The sequence below is a fragment of the Oncorhynchus nerka genome, linkage group LG3 (assembly GCF_034236695.1).
Source record: "Oncorhynchus nerka isolate Pitt River linkage group LG3, Oner_Uvic_2.0, whole genome shotgun sequence".
In the NCBI taxonomy this organism is placed as follows: Eukaryota; Metazoa; Chordata; class Actinopteri; order Salmoniformes; family Salmonidae; genus Oncorhynchus; species Oncorhynchus nerka.
The window spans coordinates 40108106-40136063 of NC_088398.1; the positions used below are offsets into that span (position 1 = coordinate 40108106).

A 27958-nucleotide genomic window follows, 5' to 3' on the forward strand; every position below is an offset into this window, starting at 1 on the left:
GGTTTCCCAAGAACACAGTGGTCTCCATCATTCTTAAATAGAAGACATTTGGAACCACCAAGAGTCTTCCTAGAGCTGGCCGCCCAGCCAAACTGAGCAATCGGGGGAGAAGGGCCTTGGTCAGGGAATTGACCAAGAACCCGATGGTCACTCTGACAGAGCTCCAGAGTTCCCCTGTGGAGATGGGAGAGCCTTCCAGAAGGACAACCATCTCTGCAGCCCTCCACCAGGTGGTAGAGTGGCCAGACGGAAGCCACTCCTCAGTAAAAGACACATGACAGCCCGCTTGGAGTTTGCCAAACAGCAGCCAAAACACACTCAGACCATGAGAAACAAGATTCTCTGGTCTGATGAAACCAAGATTGAACTCTTTGGCTTGAATGCCAGCGTCACGTCTGGAGGAAACCTGCCACCCTATGGTGAAGCATGGTGGTGGCAGCATCATGCTGTTGGGATGTTTTTCAACAGCAGGGACTGGGAGACTAGTCAGGATTGAGTTCATAATGAACGGAGCAAAGTACAAAGAGATCCTTGATAAAAATCTGCTCCAGAGCACTCAAGACCTCAGACTGGGGCGAAGGACAACGACCCTAAGCATTCAGCAAAGACAACGCAGGAGTGACTTTGGGAGAAGTCTCTGAATATCCTTGAGTGGTCCAACCAGAGCCCGGACTTGAACCTGATCAAACATCTCTGGAGAGACCTGAAAATAGCTGTGCAGCGATACTCCCCATCCAACGTGACAGAGCTTGAGAGGATCTGCAGAGAAGAATGGGAGAAACTCCCCAAATAAAGGTGTGCCAAGCTTGTAGCATCATACCCAAGAAGACTCGAGGCTGTAACAAAGTACCGTGCTTCAACAAGGTACTGAGTAAAGAGTATGAATACGTATGTAAATGTACTAAATCACCACAATATCTCTGGGAAAGCGAGTGATAAGCTCTGTTTGTATATTATCGGTAGGAACAAAAAAATGTGTATGATGAGATCCCTAGGGAGGATATTAAATATTTCCATACTTGAAAATGGTATACAAGGTATACATGATGTAAATAATGATGATTGTAAAACCGAGGGTATTGTCTTGAAATTGGCCGCATTAAAGAAAGCATCTAGAATAATGTGTCTTTTAAAATAATCTGTAATACTAAAAATACATTTAATGAATAAACCATTATAAATGCGTATAAATGTTTAAATGCTTAAGACATTATTATAAATGCTAAACGTTCAAATTAATTGTATAAATGTTCCAAAATACTTATTATTAATATAAGTATTATTATTAAATAAACTATTAATTCATGTTTGTTGCCAAAGTATTACCAAAGTGACTAGTGCTATTAAGCTCATTATCTTGTTTTGGGATATTTCCAACCTAAACTGTGTTTATCCCTCCTAATTGGGTTCAGTGTTCCAGCTGTGTACGTGCAAGCATGCATACAGAATGTGTGTTTACACTGTAGTAGCGCTGCAAGTCTATTATTTCGACCTCTGCAAATGTAGAGGGCAGTACTATTTGACATGTGTATATACAGTATATATGATATTATAAATACCTCACATGCGACTCGTAATAAGACACAAGGCCTTGGCCTAGCGTCGTCCGAGTTAGGGAGGGTTTGGCAGGCAAGGGATATGTTTGTCTCATCGCGCACTAGCGACTCCTGTGGCGGGCAGGGCGCAGTGCACGCTGACCAGGTTGCTAGGTATACGGTGTTTCCTCCGACACTTTGGTGCAGCTGGCTTCCGGGTTGGATGCGCGCTGTGTTAAGAAGCAGTGCGGCTTGGTTGGGTTGTGTTTCGGAGGACGCATGGCTCTCGACCTTCGCCTCTCCCGAGCTCGTACGGGAGTTGTAGCGATGAGACAAGACAGTAACTACTAACAATTGGATACTACGAAATTGGGGAGAAAAAGGTGGTAAAAAGAATAAAATTAAATAAATAATACATTTGAAAAATAAGACACAAGGCCTATTCAAATTTGTATCTGATGCCATAAAGTTGAGTTACAGTAATAGGCAATCAATAAATATCTGAATTTAATTACTTTGTAAAATGAATGGATTCACATAAAAGAAATGAATCTTAAGTTACAAGGCAATAATTACAATAACAAAGCAAGGCATGATCAGAGAGAGAAAGAGAGAAATCATAGCCTGAAAGGCCATGCACCAAAAGAAAGGGGTAGTGGAGAGAAAGAAAGAAAGAAAGAGTCTCTCACCATAGCAGATCAGGAAGAAAAATAAGAAACAACAATGAATCCAATACCCTTTTTAAATTTATTTTTAATTTAACTAGGCAAGTCAGTTAAGAACAAATTCTTATTTACAATGACGACTAGGGCATAAGCATCTGGGGTGTTTGGATTCAAAATCTGAGTTGTTGACCAATAGTATTACTGTAAAGTTAACCTCCAATCAGATATTAGTTATATGATTCCTAAGACAACACAGAGGAAATTATTGCATACAGTTGGTAAGAAGAGTCACTTCAGGGGTCAGGTTGCCCTACACAAATATATTTACCCTTCAGAGCCACTCAAGGTTGCAACTATCATTACAAACACCATAAACCATTGCATCATTGTGTGTCAGAGTTCAAGTTAGTAAAAAAACACCACTATAAAATGCGAGCACTGTGTGGACTTCCACTATAACCAAGATGAGATCCCTAGGGAGGATTCCGTCTCTGTATCTGCTGTGTCTCTATGGCTGCCAATGTCAAGTGGAAGATGACCAACAAGACTTCATGCTTCTTGCAGGACCCCTGACCAATCACTTAGTAAGGGACCTGAGCACCAAGCCTTTAGCCATTCAATCAGGGATTGATGCCTTTGACTGCAGTCATCCCCTTCCTGTGGGCTCCAGGGCCTACTTCCAGTACCTGGGTAACTCACGTTAAAGTGTCCCTATCCTAGGAACACCTTTTGCCCTAGCCTAGGCAGCTGATAGTGGGTGCTAGATCTGCACCATCGTCTAGGATTGATGTGCCCAGCTGGTAATATACTTGTGTCCCCCTTGGAGTGGCTCATACATAAATCATTTGCCGTTAGGCTGCGAAGACATAACTTCCCTCAACTAGCTTTAATGGCGGTCCGTCTGAAAAACAACTGGAAAAATATGTACTGTCTTATTAAAACACAATTTTCCACCACCACCATGCTTTTTCAGCCTGAATGGAGGATGCTTTATGTACGAGACGGTCCACAGGGGACATGAGTGTATTATCGGTTGGGCACATCTATCCTAGACAATATTGCAGATCTAGCGCCCACTATCTGCGGCCTAGGCTACTTTTGCCCACATGTGACCCCAGCCAGCCCAGTCAGTCTGCATTGTCCTGCTACAAAGGTAAGAGGTGAATATTTAAAGAGTGTATGGAGGACACAGGGCCAACATTTATTGCCTATTGTCTTTTATCACATTTTAGAATTCATAGAGATGACAGATGTGTCATACTCAGGACGTTAACAGTACATAATATGAACATTTATAATGCTATTTATTTGCAAGGTGCAAAGTACACTGAACAAAACTATAAACACAACATGCATAGTGTTGGTACCCTGTTTCATGAGCAGCAATAAGAGTTCCCAGAAATGTTCCATACCCACAAAAAAAACATTTGTGCACAAATTTGTTTATATCCCTGTTAGTGAGCATTTATCCTTTGCCAAGATAATTCATCCATCTGACAGGTGTGGCGTATCAAGACGCTGATTAAACAGCATGATCATTACACAGGTGCACCTGTGTCTCAAGTTTTGAGGGAGCGTGCAATTGGCATGCTGACTGCAGGAATGCCCACCAGAGCTGTTGCCAGAGCATTGAATCTTCATTTCTCTACCAACGTCGTTTTAGAGAATTTGGTAGTACGTCCAACCGGCCTCACAACCGCAGACCACGTGTATGGCGTCGTGTGGGCGAGTGGCTTGCTGATGTCAGCATTGTGAACAGAGTGCCCCATGGTGGCGGTGGGGTTGTGGTATGTCCAGACATAAGCTATGGACAACGAACACAATTGCATTTTATCGATGGCAATTTGAATGCACAAAAAATGCCGTGAGGCTCATCTTTTTTAAGGCGTCTGTGACCAACAGATGTATATCTGCATTCCCAGTCATGTGAAATCCATAGATTAGGGCCTAATGAATTTATTTCAATTGACTGATTTCCTCACAGAAACTGTAACTCTGTAAAATCAATGAAATTGTTGCACGTTGCATTTATATTTTTGTTCAGTTTATGGCTCTGGCTAGGGCTGTGTCCTACTCATGGACCTTAAAGGAGCATTATGTAGAATTTTTGCATTATAATGTCCATAATATATCTGCATTAATAGTGGAATGATAGTGGTACACTATTTTTTTTATTATGCTTTTGGCCTTTTACAAAATTGAGTTGAGATTTTCAGTTTTCCCATTGGTCAACAAAATTCAGTGTGTCTCTCATTTCCGAGTTGGAGGGCTGCAGCCTCCCTCTTTGAGCAGGGTCACTCGGAGTCGTGGTCATCTTCTTCCCGAGCGCAATCAACAATGTCAGATTTTAGGCAAGCGTCCAGCCCCACTGGTTGCGGATACAGGGACCAAAAAAAAGAAGTTCAGCAAAGCGACTAAATGATAAGGCTTGTGGGGAAAAAATGAGTAAATTTGGGTAACAATTTTAAATCACTGGAGAGAAGTTATGGCCCTAAAAGGGCTGAAGCCTGATGCAGAGATGGCCTGTTTTCTGCTCGACAGGTAACATTACCAAGACGTTGTGCCAGCTACAGTAGCTAACTAATGTTATCTGTGATGTTTGTGAATGGAATGTAAAACCAGTGAGGATATTGACATAAGCATGTGTTTTTGAGCATAATGATCATTTAGAACCTACGTACATTTTGCATTGGCGGCTAGCTAACGTTTCATGTGCATTTCTCTGTTTGAGAGTGATCGAACTGTAATGGTGCTCGGCTGTAACCTTAGCAGCTGCAATGGTGCTTGGCAGTATAGTTGCCTCACCTTTTTGAGACTTCCAAGTGACTTCCATTCTTACAGAACATTACTGAAACAATGTTAGCTAGCTAACATTATGTAGCTTGGTAGAGAGTTGACGAGCAAGCTCACTTGTTAGGTTTTGTGACACACATTAGCAAGCTAGCTAGCTAGATATAATAATGGGACATGCTCAAAATGTAATTAATCAACTTCTAGTTAGGAAAAAGCCCCACCACAATTCACTCCAAGGAAAGTGTTACCTCTGCCTGCTTCATCAAGCATTGGAGCACCACACTGTCAGATAGGTGAGAACACATGCTTAATTTCATTAGGAGAATAGATAAATACCTTTTTCCTATTCCATTCAATGATGGCTATTGAGTAGTGAGATCTTTCTTGTGTGAGACACGTTTTTGTGTCCCTCTGTTTGTGCCGGCCTTCTTTGAGCAGGCTATGTGGGGGCGTATCTCTGGTACTGTCATGTCTCTCTCTCTCCAGTATTCAAAATGTTTGCCATGGAGCACCATGGAAGCACCATGGAGGCGACAGAAGGATGAAAACAGGCTGCACTAACTTTTTTTTTGCGCCTTCTGTTGCTTCCATGGTGCTCCCACCTAGCTCAACCTCTCCAGGCTATTTCAGAAACTCATCCCTCCTTTAGAAAAATACAGTAGGTTATACTCCAAGCATGTAGTATATTCAATACTGTAAAACATTTTGAATACTGGGAGACATGAACTATTCCCAGTCATATTCCCGGAAGTCTCAGCCCACAGTGAAACATGGGATGCTGACAGGTGACTTTTTATTGGCCACAAACATTTTCCTGTCTGGGAATAATTACCTTTTCTAATTCATGAACATGGGGATGATTTCCAGTGGCACCTTTTTCAATATTCAAGACTGGTACTGTGTGGACTTAATACATTTGTTCTGGAAGGGCTGTGATCATTGACCGTCTGCAAATTAAAGACATTGTGGTAGCCCTAGGTAAAACTGAATTGTTTCCGTGCTTACAGTACACCACAAGCATTTAACATGGATGTCCTGCTTTTTTATTTATTACTTCATGTCTCTTTCGATTTCAGCTGATGGCCACGTGGACTGGCCAGGCTACTGTGCACAGTATTGCACCTCCACTACATTGGCGAATGACTCCATAGACATCTCCATAGTGAACATTGACAAGAAGGAGACCCAGAGAAACTCTGTCATCATGGAGAGAGGCATTCATTAGGACCATGGATCAGCTGATTACGGAGATTCCGCCAAAATAAATCTGCACAGACGCACATGTACAGATTTCTGCTCTATTGAGTACGTTTGGTTATGAACATGCACATCAAATGTTTATTTTGCAAGATTGAATCGCTTTAGAAAAATATATAATGTTTTTTTCAGACTCAGTGAAACGAAAATATAAAAACAGCAGTATCTCCATATGTGGCATGGAGCCAAGAACCTGGCCAAGAAAATCCATGCAGTGAGTATGTAATGATAGATATTCCAGTATATATTTTGGGGGTTTTATGATGTGAAGATGTTGCTCCAGTGTTGGAAATGTTATCGTACCTAGACAGCACAGATTAAAGGTACATTCCGGACCTTCATTGCAAGATTTTGAGGAAGCGATTGGAATCTGGTGGTGGGGATGCCAAGGAAAAGAAGCCTAACCCCTATTCACCCACCCAACAACTGAGGAACTTGTGCAATCACAAGTGAGAAGAGGCCTAGGTAGGTAAAAAAAACATAAGGCAGGAATATTAGTTTGAATTGCATCAGACCTTAGAGTGAGTTATAACAAAGCCTGTAGATGATACCTATGAAATCAATGAATAGTTGTCTAACTTTCTAAGTTCACATTATCGGTACACTTAACCTCCACATTCCTCATTCTTTCCCTCCCCCCTAGGGTTGAACCTCGAGACCATGCAGGGGTACCGGAAACCTCCTCCAACCCTGTGAGAAACCCAGGTAGTAACCCACATACACTACATACAAACTGTTTTACACAAAGTACATTACAATAACCAAATTTTTTAGCCCTACAGAATTCTTTGCCCCACATAGTAACAATTCAATGTTTTCTGACTTCTGTTGGAATACATCAAGATTGACAGTGAAGGACCTGATGGACCAAGACCCCTGTGAAGCCTCCACTATCAAGCAACTAACAGGAGACCTCCCTGCCTTCCTCCCAGTCCCGACCCCAAAACTGATGCAGCACTTTTTCCATGTACCAGGCCACACACAGAGACTGATGACAGGAACACACACACATGGACAGCTTAAACTCTATGGCTGACTGGCATAGTGAAGGAATGGGATGAAATTAGGATTGATATTGATATCCTTAGGCTGTGCAGAGGGCCTACAGTGCCAGACCATTTTCTTAGGTTTACTTTGTTCTGTAAACATGGCCTTACTTTTGAGAGTACTTTACTTCATTAAAAAGGCCCACAGTTGTCACATGATCACCCATTCAATTTGCCAAGCAGCTCCTCCTAAAAGGCTCCTTGAAAAATCCCAACTTGCAAAAGAATCATTGGTTTAGAAGACAAAATAAGAGTGACAACGTGATTCTAGCCTTTTGAAACCCCTTGCTGCACTCTATTTTGATTTAGATTGTGATCGGTGGGGTACACGTGAGGTCATTTGAATGGGGTGATCATGTGGGCTTTTAGTTCAGATTACAGTTTTTCCCAATTGCTAAAACACAATTTTGCAAACTCGGCTGGTTTTATCAAAATACTTAACAAAATTCACAAACCCAAACTTCAAAATAACTCATATATCCTGCAAAATGAAGCACTGCAACCAAAACTACATATAGCATTATCAAAATCAAACGTTTGCACGAAATGGCACACACTTCATTCATATTACCAGATTTTTGTCTAACCAACTACACACTGTTAGGCATAATGAAAAGCACTCATCTTTCGTATGCTTTGCCATAATACTAAAATAGTTAAAATTGTAGAAAATTCTTCAGATGCGCAGAAATATTTGCAGATACACACACATGCTGTTGAAACATTTTATTTTTCATCAAACAAGTCAGTGCAACATATGCACAGCAGATATATTTACATTGGACTGAACCAAAATATGCTCACAAAAAAACAGTAAACTGAAAAAGACAATAGCAGAAAAATATATAGAAAAAAGAATTAGGCAGCATCTTGCCGCACAGCTGGGTCTGACCACAACGCCTCGTGCACATCACAGGCAATATCCTCCCTTGCCAGACATCGAGGGAAGAAGCGCCTTGAGTGCCTTATCCATCCCTGAATCGCACCCACATCAATCTCATCACATGCCTCTTCCATAGCCTGCACAAGAGGCATGCGCACAAGGGGCTGCCGGTCGTACACCTTCCACCGCCATGCCGAAAATACCTCTTCTATGGGGTTCAGAAATGGTGAGTATGGTGGGAGATATTGCACGAGAAATGGTGGGTGGTCAGCAAATCAGTTTTGGACTGGGGCTGCACGATGAAAGCTCACGTTGTCCCATACTACAACGTACCGTTTTTTTGATGGTCTGCATCATTCATACGCTCTGGTGGTATGAGAATGTTGTGGAGTCTGTCCAGAAATGTGAGAATATGGGCTGTGTTGTATGGTCCAAGGTTGGCATGTGTCGTGGAAATTTCCTCTATTTACCAAATTATGAGAGCAAACCACACACAAGTCAGAGTTAGTTATCACAAAGTCCATCTTTAATTATATGAGCTCCATCACAACCCTGTGACTCTCAGATGAATTCTCTGAGAGTCCCTTACACATTGCAACTGAGATCCTTTAGAGCAAAGACACACATAGCCAGACAGCATTGGCATAATTTATCGTTCAGCTTTGTCTCCTAAACTATGTTATTTTCTCAAACTCAGAACCATAAACAAATCCTCCATATCAACAGCCATATATCAAATCCATCCTATCTTGACAAGATCACAGAGACACATTTACTGGCACACAGACATTGTGGAGCCAAGAGATCCACGCTTGACCTCTCCCCTCTCTCCAGCCCACGTAACTTAGTCTTGACAGAGACCAGATGACTGCAAATCCCGCCACAGTACAAGACAAAAACATTCTGATGAGAAGTAACTTACAAACATAAGATGAATATAAAACATCTTACCTATGTTACCAACTAATTCTGATTATTCCCCAACACATGACGGTGGAGGACACCATGCGTATTGGAGATGGCAGCGCACATTGTGATGTTCCCACCACGTTGGCCAGGAACATCTATAATGGCTCTGTGGCCAATGACGTTTCTCCCCCTTCTTCTGGTCTTTGCTAGGTTGAACCCAGCATCATCTATAAAGATGAACTCATGTGGGATTGCATGTGAATCCATTTCCAGTACTCCCTGAAAACAAAGAACAAAAGCAGTCAATATGGTGTTATCCAGTACACTGGGAAACAATGTTGCGTGTAGTGTACTGCAGTCAATATTGTACTTACATCCACATATGCTCGTCTGACCTCTTTGTTTCTTTGAGAGTTTCTCTCAAGCGGCACCTTATAAAGTTGTTTCATTCTGATTTGGTTTCGCTTGAGAATGCGAGCCAATGTGGACAGACTGACTCATTGACTGTTGTTGAATATGGTGTTGTCTTGGATGATGTGGCTTTGAATTTCTCGGAATCTGATTTAATTATTTTCCAAAACCAAGTTTACAATGGCAGCTTCCTGTACCCCGGTGAACATTTGGCCCCTTCCTCCACCATGGTTGCATCTCTCAGTCCTTTAGAAAAACAAAAATATAGGGCTTGGAGAATGCAGCCTAAAGATATTTCCCCCACAGTAGAGTAAATTCTACAGGAAATTTGTGCAGTTAGTGTATGACATCAGCCATTCATGAAGTAAACAGGTGTCACCCAACGGATACACTATGACATGGGGTGTACAGTCTAAATGTCTGGATGACACAGGCGACAGTAAAATGGCTCAAGTTGGGCTGCACTCTCTGTCCAGCCTCTCGCATTGTCAGCCCATGGTTGATGACATGATCAACTAAGGTTGCTCTGATTTCCTTTGAAAGTTGTTGTCGTCTTTGGCCATGAACACCTCTACCAGCTCTACCCCTACCTCTCACTCTTCCTCCCCCTCTCATTCTCACCCTTCCTCTTCCTCTCTCTGCAACTGCTTCCATTGTTGTTGTATGTGCTCACCTGTGGTCTTTTCATAGTGCTTACTTCCTGATTGAAGTGGTAACATTTAACCATTGAGGTGTTTGGCCAGGTGGCACATGTATTGGCCAATTAGCTCATGTAGTGTCATTTTGAATGGCAGTGTTTTGAAATGGCAAGCATGTCACTTTATGTCAGATAGTTGTGTCTTGTGCAGAGAACCGTGTGCAGTGCATTTAAAAAGTGCCATTTTGAATTGCTTGTCATTTTAGTGTGTTAGCAATTGGAAAGAACTGTAAGTCTATAGAGGTCTTTAAACAGCTAAATCCATTGATCCACCTATGCTGCTACGTCTTACCCGGACCACCTGTCAGCCATAGATCTATTAACAGATATTGTTGGCCTCTTTACCCTTTAATCCTCCCATCCCTGTGTTCTTGGGGCTCTACCTGCCTCTAGGGGTGTATATTATGTCTGGGCTCGAACACAAATCTTTTATTTCTCGTTAGGTGACAATTGACACAAGGTTCTGGATCTTCAGTGTTTTTGATCTGGTTATATTCAGGTTTCTGTTTTAGCCTTTTATCAGTTGACAATTTTTCTCGGTAGCTAAGCGTTATCTTGCGCTTGATCATGTTCACATTGTATCTTAAGTCCTTAAAGCTGGAATCAGCAAGTCGTCTGCGATCCCCAGGGCGCACCTCTTCTTTTGTTATTTCATTTTGAACGAAACCCAACACTTACCTCTTTCTCACCTCTCTTTTCGGGTCGAGTTGATATAGATCCAATACTAATGATGATGCTTGTTCAGTAAAACATTAAAAAACCAAACAACGTTCTCCCTGGAACCACAACTGTTTATCTATGACTACCTAGCAGCTGTTTACATTCTAACTCTCTCACGGATGTTCATGCAGGTGGTAGTTGTGTTTTTATATCCCAATTGAAAACTCCTCTGGAATATCAGTACCGTAACCTAATAATTGCATGCCTTTGTCTTATTTCACTCTGCATCCCATGTCTCATTGAATATCAAGGCTTGGAGTAAGTTATCATTTACCTGCATAGACCTGGCACAAGTAATTGGCGTTAACTGTTGTTTTGAGGGTGACATTTGAACCGTATGATTATTATCAATGGTAACCAATTTGCAAAATAGACAAATGTCTAAAATGTATACATTTTTTACCTTTTTTAAACTTTATATCCAGAAAAGTAAACAAATGTAAAAAATATTATTTATTCAAGCACACAATAAAATCTGACGTTTTCCCATTTCAACTTTGTTGTGCTGGGAGTAAGTGCAGTGATGACACTTTTGTGTGAGAAGTAAACGAGCAACCTTTTAGAATCTTTGATATGACATGATGTGCCCAGTAAGGTTTTTGATGTCCTGAAGATGCACCTGGCTGGTGTTTGTGTGTGGAGAATGCAAAATGAGGGAGAGGTTGTGTTCTTTTCACAGCAAGTGACATGATGCCATACTAATGTCAATAAGTGTCTGACAAAGGACACTCTTTGGGTATAACACTAGCATGTCATCCTGCCACACGCATATAAAATCCTAGCACCCAGGGTGGAACCGATTGCACTGTGAATGGGGATAAGGGAAAGTGTCCCTGATTCTCCAAACACAGTAACTGGGGATGACAACCAAGGGCACCATGCTGCCACATCAAACTGTGTGTAGGCAGCTTGCCGGTACTCCCGGGGATCATCTGCTGGCTCTGTTGCATCATGGTATGCAATGGTGCCAGAGGGGATGGCTGCCGTTTTACTGGCTACTGACCAACTTCGCTATTTAGTTGTTTTTTTGTGTTGTTTAACTTATTTTGTACATAATGTTGCTGCTACCGTCTCTTATGACCAAAAAGAGCTTCTGGACACCAGAACAGCGATTACTCACCTCAAACTGGACGAAGATGTTTTCTTTAAATAGTCTGACGCGAATGATATACTGCTTCCCAGAGAACAGGCCCTCCTCCCCATCATTTGTGTGAAGAACATACAGAAATACAAGGGAAGGAGGTCTGGGTGCTTGTGAGAATTCGTCGGCAAGTGAGTAAATCACCACAACCCTCGGTATTATTGGCCAACGTGCAGTCATTGGAAAACAAACTGGACGATCTACGATTAAGAATATCCTACCAACGGGACATTAAAAACTGTAATATCTTATGTTTCACTGAGACTTGGCTGAACAACGACACAGATTATCAAGAGCTGGCTGGCTTCTCCGTTTTTCGGCAGGACAAAGCAGCTCCATCTGGTAAGATGAGGGGCGGGGTGTGTGTTTATTTGTCAATAACTGCTGCTGCGTGATATCTATTATTAATGAAGCCTTGAGGTATTGCTCGCCTGAGGTAGAATACCTCCTTATAAGATGTAGACCACACTATCTACCAAGAGAATTCACATATTAGTCGTAGCTGTCTATTTACCACCACAAACCGATGCTGGCACAAAGACCTCAATCAACCAGCTGTATAAGGCCTAAAGCAAACAAAAATGCTCACCCAGAAACGACACTCCTAGTGGCCGGGGACTTTAATGCCGGCAAACTTAAATCATTTTTACCTCATTTCAACCAGCATGTCACATGTGCAACCAGAGAAAAAACAAACTCTAGACAGCCTTTACTCCACACACAGAAAGGCATACAAAGCTCTCCCTCGCCATTCCATTTTGCAAATCTGACCATAATTCTATCCTCCTGATTCTTGCTTACAAGTAAACACTAAAGCAGGAAGTACCAGTGACTTGCTCAATACAGAAGTTGTCAGATGATGCGGATGCTATGCTACAGCACTGTTTTGCTAGCACAGACTGGAATATGCTCTGGGATTCATCCAATGGCATTGAGGAGTATACCACCTCAGTCACCGGCTTCATCAATAAGTGCATCGACGATGTCGTCCACACGGTGACCATACGTGCATTTCCCATCCAGAAGCTATGGATTACAGGCAACATCCGCACCGAGCTAAAGGCTAGAGCGTCTGTTTCAAAGATCGGGACACTAATCTGGAAGCTTATAAGAAATCCCGCTATGCATTCAGACGAACCATCAAACAGGCAAAGCATCAATATAGGACTAAGATTGAATCCTACTACACCGGCTGTGACACTCGTTGGATGTGGCAGGGCTTAAACTATTACAGACTACAATGGGGAAACCCAGCTGCGATCTGCCCAGTGACACAAGCCTACCAGACGAGCTAAATGCCTTTTATGCTCGCTTTGAGGCAATAAACACAGAAGCGTGCATGAAAGCACCAGCTGTTCCAGACGACTGTGATCACGGTCTCCGTAGCCGGTGTGAGCAAGACCTTTAAACAGGCCAACATTCACAAGGCCGTGGGACCAGACGGATTACCAGGATGTGCACTCCGAGCATGCACTGACCCACTGGCAAGTGTCTTCACTGACATTTTCAACCTGTCCCTGACCTAGTCTGCAATACCAACATGTTTCAAGCAGACCAGCATAGTCCCTGTGCCCAAGAGCACTAAGGTAACCTGCCTAAATGACTACCGACCCATAGCACTCACATCTGCAGCCATGAAGTGCTTTGAAAGGCTGGTCATGGCTCACATCAACACCATTATCCCAGAAACCCTTGACCCACTCCAATTTGCATACCACCTCAACAGATCCACAGATGATGCTATTTCCCTTTCCCACCTGGACAAAAGGAACACCTATGTGAGAATGCCATTCATTGACTGCAGCTCAGAGTTCAACACCATAGTGCCCTCAAAGCTCATCACTACGCTAAGGTCCCTGGGACTAAATACCTCCCTCTGCAACTGGATCCTGGACTTCCTGAAGGGCCGCCCCCAGGTGGAAAGGGTAGGTAACAACACATTTGCCACGCTGATCCTCAACACTGGGGCCCTTCAGGGGTGCGTGCTCATTCCCCTCCTGTATTCCCTGTTCAATCATGACTGCGTGGCCAGGAACAACTCCAAAACCATTAAGTTTGCCGACAATACATCAGTGGTCACAGACAACAATGAGACAGCCTATAGGGAAGAGGTCAAAGACCTGGCCGTGTGGTGCCAGGATAACAACCTTTCCCTCAACGTGATCAAGACAAAGGACTACAGGAAAAGGAGGACCGAGCACGCCCCCATTCTCATCGACGGGCTGTAGGTGGGCAAGTAGAGCTTCAAGTTCCTTGGTGTCCACATCACCAACAAATGATCATGGTCCAAACACACCAAGACAGTTGTGAAGATGGAACGACAAAGCCCTTTCCCATTAAGGAGAAGGAAAAGATTTGGCCTGGGTCCTCAGATCGTCAAAAGGTTCTACAGCTGCACAATTGAGAACATACTGATTGCATCACTGCCTGCTATGGCAACTTCTCGGCCTCCGACTGCAAGGCACTACAGAGGGTAGTGCGTACGGCCCAGTACATCACTGGGACCAAGCTTCCCGCCATCCAGGACCTCTATACCAGAAGAAGGCGCTAAAAATTGTCAGACTCCATCCACCCTAGTCATAGACTGTTCTCTCTGCTACAACATGGCAAGCAGTACCGGAGCGTCAAGTCTAGGTAGGTTCAAGAGGCTTCTTAACAGCTTCTACCCCCAAGTGATAAGACTCCTGAACAGCTAATCAAATGGCTACTCAGACTATTTGCATTGCCCCCCATCCTTTTTTTAACGCTGTTGCTACTCTCTGTTTACCCCTACCTACATGTACATATTACCTCAATTTCCTTGACTAACCTGTGCCCCCGCACATTGACTCTGTACTGGTACCTCCTGTATATAGCCTCACTACTGTTATTTTACAGCTGCTCTTTAAATGTTTGTAATGTTTTTTTAAACTTTTATTTTTTTAACTTAACACTTCTTTTTCTTAACTGCATTGTTGGTTAATGGCTTGTAAAGTAAGCATTTCACTGTAAGATCTACATTTGTTGTATTCAGCACATGTGACAAATAACATTTTATTTGATTTAATATTAGCCAAAACACTTACGCTTCAGAGAGCTTCCCATTTGGACCGTCAGGTGTGGCACGTTGTCTCCAGTTGATCCAGGGCATTCTGAAGAAAGTCTACAACACACCAGGATTGATGAGCGACAAGAAATCTGAGTGTTTAGTTACACACACACCATCTTCGGTCTGATGTTCTACCTTCTCCATTATCGGAATAAGCTGGTCCCATTCAACCAAGACGCTCACTGTCTGTTGGTAGAGGCAAGCATTTCGCTACACTCGCATTAACATCTGCTAACCATGTGTATGTGACAAATAAAATTTGATTTGATTTTGAGGTAGGCATCCCACAACAGCACCACCACTCACCATGCATTCTGGGAAGAGCCTGAGTTTCCTCCTCATCTGCTCAGTCCTGTCTCTCTCTAGCCCTTTTTCTCTCGGTCAATCCCGAAATGGAACAACTCGGCCCCGATATGGCACAGCTGTACCATTCTGAAAATTAGGCAGGTCTCCAATTTCCTTTTCGTTCTCCATCTGACAAATACTGTGAGGGTGTGAGAACATAAAATTGATTATGTCCTTCAACCACGCCAACCTCGAAGTCCCAACCAGTGGCACACATGAATCTGCTTCCTGGATTTCAATACGGAAAAAAAACAAATATATTGGTAAAACTCTGCCAAATGAAATAAGTCATCTGAAAAATTGTGCAGAGAAAGTCATTACGAGGATTACTGCAGTCATGGGAGGCCAGAGCGGTGTGTTTGGGAGGGATTTATGATGTACTTTGATGTTGCATGGGGTTTCTATTGGGAAGGCGGGGATAGAATCAGTTTATTACCGACATCTAAATTCTCAGGCCCTAAAAACTGTCTGGGGTGCTGACAAATAAAAGGGGTAAACTTCCCTTTTAACCAGGCCCTTAAAGGTACAGCACAATAACACATTCATCTAATCAGTTATTGAACTGAAATGTCCTATGAATGATACTTTTGCTAATACACAGATTATTTTTCAAATTTAGCCATCATTTTTCATTTATTGCCAATATTCCTGAGTTGTTAAGTTCATGATAAATATCATTTTAGTACATTTTAATATTTAAATGTTATGTCCAATATGTAATTTGTATTTTATGTGTAACTGTCGATCTTTATGCCAGTTTTTTTTCCCAGTCACAATAGAGCCCTTAGTAACTATGGTTTCTCCTCCCTTTTCAGCACTTTTGCTGGATCTTCAAAGCTACACAGGGTGGTCTCTAAGGGACCATTTTGAGTGGGCTGCGGACTATTCCGAAAGTTTTGGCATGGTCTATGTGAACCACTCTGACCCCAACCTTCCACGTATACCCAAGAGCTCTGCAGCGCGCTACACCACCATCAAAAAGTGTAATGGCTTCCCTGACCCTGCACTGGGGCCTCAAAAGTGTTTGAATCCTGACGCTGATGGTAGAGTGAACCTTACTCTTTACTTTGTTATATTTCTCTGCCCTCTAAACAGTATGCACGAAAAGCCCCAATGAATGGGATTTTAAAATGAGAAGGCATCTGTTCTTGATGCAGATTTAATTAGTAAACAATGCAAAAATGTAATAGATGCCTATTTTGTACAATGATTGAATTCCAAACTCTGTGTCTTGGATTTATTCCTGAAGAAACAGAATGACACCTACCACCCTTCCTCCTCCTCCCATGCCAGTCCAGAGTGTGAGCATCCGGGCAGATCTCACCTGGCAATGCTGAGGTGGCTCTCTATGTCATCTTTTCTCTCACCATTATGGCCACAGTTAGAGCCATTGGTATGACCTGGGGCTTCCTCAGGAGAAAGAAAATAGTCAAATGGAGGCACTGTGGAAACCACGAGAGTGGCTAGAATGTGAAGGCTATCCCAGTATGAATAGTTCTACCTACCTTAATTTCACCAGTTTCTCACAGGAAAATAATCCAACTGCAACAAGAAATTTGAATTATTATGTGGATAACTAAAGGGGAGTTTTTTTTCCACATGTGGGCTTATTTTCAATCTTCCTGTGTTTGATCCCCTTCCTGTGTTTGATTCTCTAACGAAACAATATATTATTACTACATGCACAGAAAGTTGAAAAACGTCAAATGTGAAAATGGTCAACTTCCACTTTAATGGACATTTTTGCAGGGGTTAATAAATGTTTTGTTAGGACAAATCAAGTCTCTAAAAAGTGGAAATTACAAATTTTAGCAGCCTTTTTAAACCTCCTCCCACACCAAGTGGTGTATGACGATATCCGGTTGTCGTCTGTAGTCTTCCCCAAAATTTGAACATGGAGTTTACCCAGTCACTGCTCAATTTGCCAAAGTTCGGCATGAGTGAACAATATAGTTCTTCCACAAACACTATACAGTATCTTCAACTATCAAGGTAAGTTCCGGCGCCGACAGAGATGGCCGCCTCGCTTCGCGTTCCTAGGAAACTATGCAGTTTTTTGTTTTTTTACGTGTTATTTCTTACATTAGTACCCCAGGTCATCTTAGGTTTCATTACATACAGTCGAGAAGAACTACTGAATATAAGATCAGCGTCAACTCACCATCAGTACGACCAAGAATATGTTTTCCGCGACGCGGATCCTGTGTTCTGCCTTACAAACAGGACAACGGAATGGATCGCATGCAGCGACCCAAGAAAACGACTCCGAAAAAGAGGGAAACGTAGCGGTCTTCTGGTCAGACTCCGGACAAGGGCACATCACGCACCACTCCCCAGCATTCTTCTTGCCAATGTCCAGTCTCTTGACAACAAGGTTGATGAAATCCGAGCAAGGGTAGCATTCCAGAGGGACATCAGAGACTGCAACGTTCTCTGCTTCACGGAAACATGGCTTACTGGGAAGACGCTATCCGATGCGGTGCAGCCAACGGGTTTCTCCACGCATCGCGCTGACAGAAACAAACATCTTTCTGGTAAGAAGAGTGGCGGGGGCGTATGCCTCATGACTAACGAGACATGGTGTGATGAAGGAAACATACAGGAACTCAAATCCTTCTGTTCACCTGATTTAGAATTCCTCACAATCAAATGTAGACCGCATTATCTTCCAAGAGAATTCTCTTCGATTATAATCACAGCCGTATATCCCCCCCCAAGCAGACACATCGATGGCTCTGAACGAACTTTATTTAACTCTTTGCAAACTGGAAACCATTTATCCGGAGGCTGCATTCATTGTAGCTGGGGATTTTAACAAAGCTAATCTGAAAACAAGACTCCCTAAATTTTATCAGCATATCGATTGCGCAACCAGGGGTGGTAAAACCTTGGATCATTGTTACTCTAACTTCCGCGACGCATATAAGGCCCTGCCCCGCCCCCCTTTCGGAAAAGCTGACCACGACTCCATTTTGTTGATCCCTGCCTACAGGCAGAAACTTAAACAAGAGGCTCCCACGCTGAGGTCTGTCCAACGCTGGTCAGACCAAGCTGACTCCACACTCCAAGACTGCTTCCATCACGTGGACTGGGACATGTTTCGTATTGCGTCAGATAAAAATATTGACGAATACGCTGATTCGGTGTGCGAGTTCATTAGAACGAGCATTGAAGATGTCGTTCCCATAGCAACGATAAAAACATTCCCTAACCAGAAACCGTGGATTGATGGCAGCATTCCCGTGAAACTGAAAGCGCGAACCACTGCTTTTAATCAGGGCAAGGTGTCTGGCAACATGACCGAATACATACAGCTATTCCCTCCGCAAGGCTATTAAACAAGCTAAGTGTCAGTACAGAGACAAAGTAGAATCTCAATTCAACGGCTCAGACACAAGAGGCATGTGGCAGGGTCTACAGTCAATCAGGGACTACAAGAAGAAACCCAGCCCAGTCACGGACCAGGATGTCTTGCTCCCAGGCAGACTAAATAACTTTTTTGCCCGCTTTGAGGACAATACAGTGCCACTGACACGGCCTGCAACGAAAACATGCGGTCCCTCCTTCACTGCAGCCGAGGTGAGTAAGACATTTAAACGTGTTAACCCTCGCAAGGCTGCAGGCCCAGACGGCATCCCCAGCCGCGCCCTCAGAGCATGCGCAGACCAGCTGGCCGGTGTGTTTACGGACATATTCAATCAATCCCTATACCAGTCTGCTGTTCCCACATGCTTCAAGAGGGCCACCATTGTTCCTGTTCCCAAGAAAGCTAAGGTAACTGAGCTAAACGACTACCGCCCCGTAGCACTCACTTCCGTCATCATCAAATCAAATCAAATTTATTTATATAGCCCTTCGTACATCAGCTGACATCTCAAAGTACAGAAACCCAGCCTAAAACCCCAAACAGCAGACAATGCAGGTGTAAAAGCACGGTGGCTAGGAAAAACTCCCTAGAAAGGCCAAAACCTAGGAAGAAACCTAGAGAGGAACCAGGCTATGTGGGGTGGCCAGTCCTCTTCTGGCTGTGCCGGGTAGAGATTATAACAGAACATGACCAAGATGTTCAAATGTTCATAAATGACCAGCATGGTCGAATAATAATAAGGCAGAACAGTTGAAACTGGAGCAGCAGCACAGTCAGGTGGACTGGGGACAGCAAGGAGTCATCATGTCAGGTAGTCCTGGGGCACGGTCCTAGGGCTCAGGTCCTCCGAGAGAGAGAAAGAAAGAGAGAATTAGAGAGAGCATATGTGGGGTGGCCAGTCCTCTTCTGGCTGTGCCGGGTGGAGATTATAACAGAACGTGGCCAAGATGTTCAAATGTTCATAAATGACCAGCATGGTTGAATAATAGTAAGGCAGAACAGTTGAAACTGGAGCAGCAGCATGGCCAGGTGGACTGGGGACAGCAAGGAGTCATCATGTCAGGTAGTCCTGGGGCATGGTCCTAGGGCTCAGGTCCTCCGAGAAAGAGAAAGAAAGAGAGAAGGAGAGAATTAGAGAACGCACACTTAGATTCACACAGGACACCGAATAGGACAGGAGAAGTACTCCAGATATAACAAACTGACCCTAGCCCCCCGACACATAAACTACTGCAGCATAAATACTGGAGGCTGAGACAGGAGGGGTCAGGAGACACTGTGGCCCCATCCGAGGACACCCCGGACAGGGCCAAACAGGAAGGATATAACCCCACCCACTTTGCCAAAGCACAGCCCCCACACCACTAGAGGGATATCTTCAACCACCAACTTACCATCCTGAGACAAGGCCGAGTATAGCCCACAAAGATCTCCGCCACTGCACAACCCAAGGGGGGGGCGCCAACCCAGACAGGCTGACCACAACAGTGAATCAACCCACCCAGGTGACGCACCCCCCCCAGGGACGGCATGAGAGAGCCCCAGTAAGCCAGTGACTCAGCCCCCGTAACAGGGTAGAGGCAGAGAATCCCAGTGGAAAGAGGGGAACCGGCCAGGCAGAGACAGCAAGGGTGGTTCGTTGCTCCAGAGCCTTTCCGTTCACCTTCCCACTCCTGGGCCAGACTACACTCAATCATATGACCCACTGAAGAGATGAGTCTTCAGTAAAGACTTAAAGGTTGAGACCGAGTTTGCGTCTCTGACATGGGTAGGCAGACCGTTCCATAAAAATGGAGCTCTATAGGAGAAAGCCCTGCCTCCAGCTGTTTGCTTAGAAATTCTAGGGACAATTAGGAGGCCTGCGTCTTGTGACCGTAGCGTACGTGTAGGTATGTACGGCAGGACCAAATCAGAGAGATAGGTAGGAGCAAGCCCATGTAATGCTTTGTAGGTTAGCAGTAAAACCTTGAAATCAGCCCTTGCTTTGACAGGAAGCCAGTGTAGAGAGGCTAGCACTGGAGTAATATGATCAAATTTTTTGGTTCTAGTCAGGATTTTAGCAGCCGTATTTAGCACTAACTGAAGTTTATTTAGTGCTTTATCCGGGTAGCCGGAAAATAGAGCATTGCAGTAGTCTAACCTAGAAGTGACAAAAGCATGGATTAATTTTTCTGCATCATTTTTGGACAGAAAGTTTCTGATTTTTGCAATGTTACGTAGATGGAAAAAAAGCTGTCCTCGAAATGGTCTTGATATGTTCTTCAAAAGAGAGATCAGGGTCCAGAGTAACGCCGAGGTCCTTCACAGTTTTATTTGAGACGACTGTACAACCATTAAGATTAATTGTCAGATTCAACAGAAGATCTCTTTGTTTCTTGGGACCTAGAACAAGCATCTCTGTTTTGTCCGAGTTTAATAGTAGAAAGTTTGCAGCCATCCACTTCCTTATGTCTGAAACACATGCTTCTAGCGAGGGCAATTTTGGGGCTTCACCATGTTTCATTGAAATGTACAGCTGTGTGTCATCCGCATAGCAGTGAAAGTTTACATTATGTTTTCGAATAACATCCCCAAGAGGTAAAATATATAGTGAAAACAATAGTGGTCCTAAAACGGAACCTTGAGGAACACCGAAATTTACAGTTGATTTGTCAGAGGACAAACCATTCACAGAGACAAACTGATATCTTTCCGACAGATAAGATCTAAACCAGGCCAGAACATGTCCGTGTAGACCAATTTGGGTTTCCAATCTCTCCAAAAGAATGTGGTGATCGATGGTATCAAAAGCAGCACTAAGGTCTAGGAGCACGAGGACAGATGCAGAGCCTCGGTCCGATGCCATTAAAATACCATTTACCACCTTCACAAGTGCCGTCTCAGTGCTATGATGGGGTCTAAAACCAGACTGAAGCATTTCGTATACATTGTTTGTCTTCAGGAAGGCAGTGAGTTGCTGCGCAACAGCCCTCTCTAAAATTTTTGAGAGGAATGGAAGATTCGATATAGGCCGATAGTTTTTTATATTTTCTGGGTCAAGGTTTGGCTTTTTCAAGAGAGGCTTTATTACTGCCACTTTTAGTGAGTTTGGTACACATCCAGTGGATAGAGAGCCGTTTATTATGTTCAACATAGGAGGGCCAAGCACAGGAAGCAGCTCTTTCAGTAGTTTAGTTGGAATAGGGTCCAGTATGCAGCTTGAAGGTTTAGAGGCCATGATTATTTTCATCATTGTGTCAAGACATATAGTACTAAAAGACTTGAGCGTCTCTCTTGATCCTAGATCCTGGCAGAGTTGTGCAGACTCAGGACAACTGAGGTTTGGAGGAATACGCAGGTTTAAAGAGGAGTCCGTAATTTGCTTTCTAATAATCATAATCTTTTCCTCAAAGAAGTTCATGAATTTATCACTGCTAAAGTGAAAGTCATCCTCTCTTGGGGAATGCTGCTTTTTAGTTAGCTTTGCGACAGTATCAAAAAGGAATTTCGGATTGTTCTTATTTTCCTCAATTAAGTTAGAAAAATAAAAGTGCTTTGAGAGACTAGTCAAGGACCATATCACCTCCACCCTACCTGACACCCTAGACCCACTCCAATTTGCTTATCGCCCAAATAGGTCCACAGACGATGCAATCTCAACCACACTGCACACTGCCCTAACCCACCTGGACAAGAGGAATACCTATGTGAGAATGCTGTTCATCGACTACAGCTCGGCATTCAACACCATAGTACCCTCCAAGCTCGTCATCAAGCTCGAGACCCTGGGTCTCGACCCCGCCCTGTGCAACTGGGTACTGGACTTCCTGACGGGCCGCCCCCAGGTGGTGAGGGTAGGCAACAACATCTCCTCCCCGCTGATCCTCAACACGGGGGCCCCACAAGGGTGCGTTCTGAGCCCTCTCCTGTACTCCCTGTTCACCCACGACTGCGTGGCCACGCACGCCTCCAACTCAATCATCAAGTTTGCGGACGACACAACAGTGGTAGGCTTGATTACCAACAACGACGAGACGGCCTACAGGGAGGAGGTGAGGGCCCTCGGAGTGTGGTGTCAGGAAAATAACCTCACACTCAACGTCAACAAAACTAAGGAGATGATTGTGGACTTCAGGAAACAGCAGAGGGAACACCCCTATCCACATCGATGGAACAGTAGTGGAGAGGGTAGCAAGTTTTAAGTTCCTCGGCATACACATCACAGACAAACTGAATTGGTCCACTCACACTGACAGCGTCGTGAAGAAGGCGCAGCAGCGCCTCTTCAACCTCAGGAGGCTGAAGAAATTCGGCTTGTCACCAATAGCACTCACAAACTTCTACAGATGCACAATCGAGAGCATCCTGGCGGGCTGTATCACCGCCTGGTACGGCAACTGCTCCGCCCTCAACCGTAAGGCTCTCCAGAGGGTAGTGAGGTCTGCACAACGCATCACCGGGGGCAAACTACCTGCCCTCCAGGACACCTACACCACCCGATGTTACAGGAAGGCCATAAAGATCATCAAGGACATCAACCACCCGAACCACTGCCTGTTCACCCCGCTATCATCCAGAAGGCGAGGTCAGTACAGGTGCATCAAAGCTGGGACCGAGAGACTGAAAAACAGCTTCTATCTCAAGGCCATCAGACTGTTAAACAGCCACCACTAACATTGAGTGGCTGCTGCCAACACACTGTCATTGACACTGACCCAACTCCAGCCACTTTAATAATGGGAATTGATGGGAAATGATGTAAATATATCACTAGCCACTTTAAACAATGCTACCTTATATAATGTTACTTACCCTACATTTTTAATCTCATATGCATACGTATATACTGTACTCTACATCATTGACTGCATCCTTATGTAATACATGTATCACTAGCCACTTTAACTATGCCACTTTGTTTACTTTGTCTACATACTCATCTCATATGTATATACTGTACTCGATACCATCTACTGTATGCTGCTCTGTACCATCACTCATTCATATATCCTTATGTACATATTCTTTATCCCCTTACACTGTGTATAAGACAGTAGTTTTGGAATTGTTAGTTAGATTACTTGTTGGTTATCACTGCATTGTCGGAACTAGAAGCACAAGCATTTCGCTACACTCGCATTAACATCTGCTAACCATGTGTATGTGACAAATAAAATTTGATTTGATTAAGTTAGTACTTGAAGAAACCAGTTGAAATAGCTAGCTAACTAGCCAACTTAGCTAGCTACCTAACAGTAGCTAAGACGTTACCAAATTGGTTAGTGCTAACATGAGTTAGCCAGATAATGTTACTTAATATTTGTCAGACTTAGCTAGCTAACTAATTAACGTTAATTATTTGGCCAGCCACTCTCAGTAACGTTAAGCGTAGCAATGGTAACTTACTAGCATACATGAATTTAATGTTGTCACCAAATATTCTTCTTTCTTTCTCTGTTGTGAATGTGCATTGAAAAACCATAGTAGACCAGGAGGAGGCATTGGTAGTAAGGGCAAGGTACCACAGGTCAATGAGGAAGAATGAGGAGCCCCATTCACTGCAGGTTACGAGAAATGAAAGGTAGTTTAGTTCTTAGTGTTGCTGCTGTTGCAGTTTACCTGTGTTTTGTTCATATGTTCAAAATAATCAAAAACTCGGTTGTATCTGTTCTCATGTCTCTGGACATGCAGTAGGCCTAGTTCCTTTGTAATTACTGTAAATCTAAAGCAGGATCACATTCAAATGTAGTGTAGTAACCTTTTACAGTTAATTTGTTATGTTTTAATGTGAGAATTGAAGAGGAATCATGACTTTCATGCCACAGATAATCAAGGACAGCATGACGACTATGTCTTGACATTGTATTGATTAATGTGACGACTGCTGCTCATCGAATGATTAACGGTTTATAATTACGTGACTAAATGAATCAGGTAATTATTAACTCATTAACCTGGGGCGCCATGGAAAAGTTATTATTTCCCAAATTAACTCAAAGAATATCAGAATATTGATTTTCCAACAAATGGGGATTTCAAAAGAGAGAGTGCACGAGAGAAAAACACACTTGCGTGCATTTGTCATCTATGCTTATTTTAACCCTAACCTTGCCCCGAACTGCCGCTCTTATGGGTCAGAATATAATGATGTAATTACGTGTTGAAGGTCTCCGATGGAGTGTCTCTGTGTGGACCGGACTCGGACTTCTCTGATGATGGTTCGTCTTCGGTTACCGGGTGTAACTCTGTTTATCCTCACAATGTCAGTGTCTTTTCTCTGAGTGGTCTGTTTCCTCGCCCTTGCTTTGAAAAGGGGTCTTTGGAGGTGGGCTAATCAGCCGTGTGGATGGTTCCAGCGTGGGAATGAAAACAGTGTAGACACACGATTCCTTGGAGTGGTGACCGGATGGTCCTGCTTGAATTCACCCCCTTAGAAGCAGCTACTCACCTCTAGCATAGGTTGTAAAAAGGTTCCTTTGTCTTCTTCAACCTCGTGTTGCGTTTTGGGTTTGCTGACCACTCAGACCTTGGCTGCAGCTCAGGGTCACTTAGTCTGATATATTAATTCTTAACTCACATGTTTTATACCCTCTGCTCAGAAATGGGCATTTACGCCTTCAGGGCAATTCTCTGGGCGTAACTAGTTACGAGGGAAGGTCTGGATTTTACTCAGATCCAATTTAGACAACTAACTTCAACTTTACAAAAACATTATCTTTGATCGGGACATTTTCCACACAACGTACAGTATGCAAACCTCAAGTACATAGTGTGAAAACTCTTCAAGTTACAATGTATGTTATTAACTTTTAATAACATAACAAAAACAACATTAATTTTCATATTCCATCTCTCGTCACTGTTACCATTTTGGCTGACGAAACATATTGTCCCAAAGTCCATTTATTGCATGTTAATGTTCTGAGGCAGGTTATTCATAGGCCCATCATGCATCCCATTCCTCCATAGTGAGAGGACAAAGGGATTTTGTCTGCTGCCTTGTGATTTACAATGGGCGTGAGGTGTTATAAACCCCCCTCTCCCACTTCCATACCTCTCGATCTCTTCCTCTCTGGTGGGTGTGAAAGATGTCTCTGTAGGATTGTGGTCCATGTTAACCTGACCTGAACAGGACAGTCATGACAACTATGTGATGACCCCCCCCCAACCCCTTACATCATTTAGATCAAATTGCGAGCACCCAAGGAACCCATCATTATAAACCGCTTCTTCTGTTCATGTGCAGCTGGGAGAGCTTTGTGCAATCATCTGGTGACTCTACTCTTCCAGACAGCACATTACACCACAATGGGGTTGAAGACTGTGCCACCACCATTGCCTTGCACAGGGGTACTGTCGTCATGGCACAGGCCAAGGACAGGTGAGTTTTGAAATGGAACATTTTTCATATTAAAATCATAGAGAACACACATTTAGCATTTTTGTGAACTCATATTGCTGCACACTGTTTTACATTCATCCTGAATCTTTTGTATGATTTTTGTTAACCAGGGGATTCGATCAGAGCTCAATGATGAAATGGTTGAGAGGAAGCCAAGGACATCAAGCAGGAGTGGCATAAAATCCACTATTTACCAAGCATTCTCTGGTGAGGTGCAATTCTCTTTAAACAAGTTGGCATCCCTAGGCTGTCCCCAGTATACTCACACGTTGCCTTCACTCGTGTGTTGACATTTATTGGACTAGAGTTTTGCAATCTTGGCTGACATTCATTCCTCGTCTATTCTGCTTTATGTGTTTCAAGGCCCCTTCCTGACATGATGGTGCCATCTGCTGGACCAAGTTTATGGAGCATGAGACCACATCCTACCATTGCCAATGTGCTGCATGGACTGGAAGAAATGACTCTGATTCTAGATTTTGGTCCAGTGCCCTGCGGGTCAGTGCTGTCATATCAGTCTCCCCCAACTGTCACCAGAGAGATTCTACATCATCCAGATATGCATGCATTCCCTCAAATCCCAGTAAAAGAAACTGAATTGCACAGTCATTTTAAATTTGTCCTTACTTGCACTCAGTTTTGCCACTTGGAGAGCATAAAGGTGTCACCAGCATTGCCATCTGCTATTGAGAACGACACGGTCGAGCAGTCTGCCTGTCCACTATGGACGGAAATGAGGAAACCATGTGTGACTGCTAGCCGGTTTAGGGATGCATGCCACATGTGGGAAGTCATCTAGCTAGGCCTTATCCATGAGACTGTTTAAAGGTGACCAAAAACTGAAGCTATGAGAAGAGTCTTTAGTTTGAGCCAGAGGTTCTACAGAACTACTCTGAATTATTTAATGTCTTGATCAAAACTTTTGGTTTCTTTGTGTGCCCAGATTCACCCCATCTTGGGGAATGCCCTGATGGGAAAGTTTATGACCCTTCTGCAGCACAACCCTTTGGGCTAGCTGAGAAAGTGCCCTAATGTTGACTGTACCTGATGTGAAGCACTTTACGTTTGTCAATGGCCAGGCCAAGCTCAAACATGGCTACAAATCTCCCTGGCAAGTCCAGAGCCAACTGGCTGTAACCGGTTTAGATTGGTGCGACTTCCTTACAAGCACTATAATTGACATTACAGTAGAGATGGAGAGATGCTTTGATAGTGTTCATAGACAAAACAAAGGCCTTAAAATGTCCAATCTTCTCGGCCACATGTCAATAGTACCACACCACATCAATACAGTTCAAATAACAATACACAAACTCACAAGCAACCTCCCTTTAAATAAAATGTCAACCCAAATACGTCTGGCAGGGCAATAATAGGCCAGTGACACTGATCATCAAAGGGAAGCGCATTGAAATAAAATAAATTCTGCTGCAGTGAAAAGCACTGGAGCGATAGAGAGAGAGGTGGTCTTAGCTGTTGACTTCAGGCTTGCAGTTGCACAGTCTGTCCGTCTGATGGTTTGTATGTCAAAGCTTCGCAACAATGTTGCTACTAATCCATGCGATCAATAACCGGGTGCGGTCCCAAAATATAACTACGACCTAGAGCGGTAACACCGGTGATCGAGTTAAAGACTTTACAAACTAAGCACTCTGTAAATAAACAAGACTTCTGCAGCGTTGCACATACTATCAAACTGCCGCGCCTCCCGAGAGTTCAT

At 43.5% G+C, this 27958-nt stretch overlaps 1 long non-coding RNA gene across 1 annotated transcript; it reads right to left on the minus strand.

Annotated features, from left to right (window-relative positions):
• Positions 1–8683: 8683 nt before the first annotated feature.
• LOC115107797 (uncharacterized) lies at positions 8684–27947 on the minus strand. Its single transcript, XR_003860266.2, has 7 exons — positions 24994–27947; positions 16996–17032; positions 16758–16896; positions 15452–15629; positions 15123–15199; positions 9463–9745; positions 8684–9367 (listed from the first exon to the last, which is right to left on the minus strand). It is a non-coding gene; the product is annotated as an uncharacterized LOC115107797 (long non-coding RNA).
• Between the last annotated feature and the right edge of the window lie 11 nt (positions 27948–27958).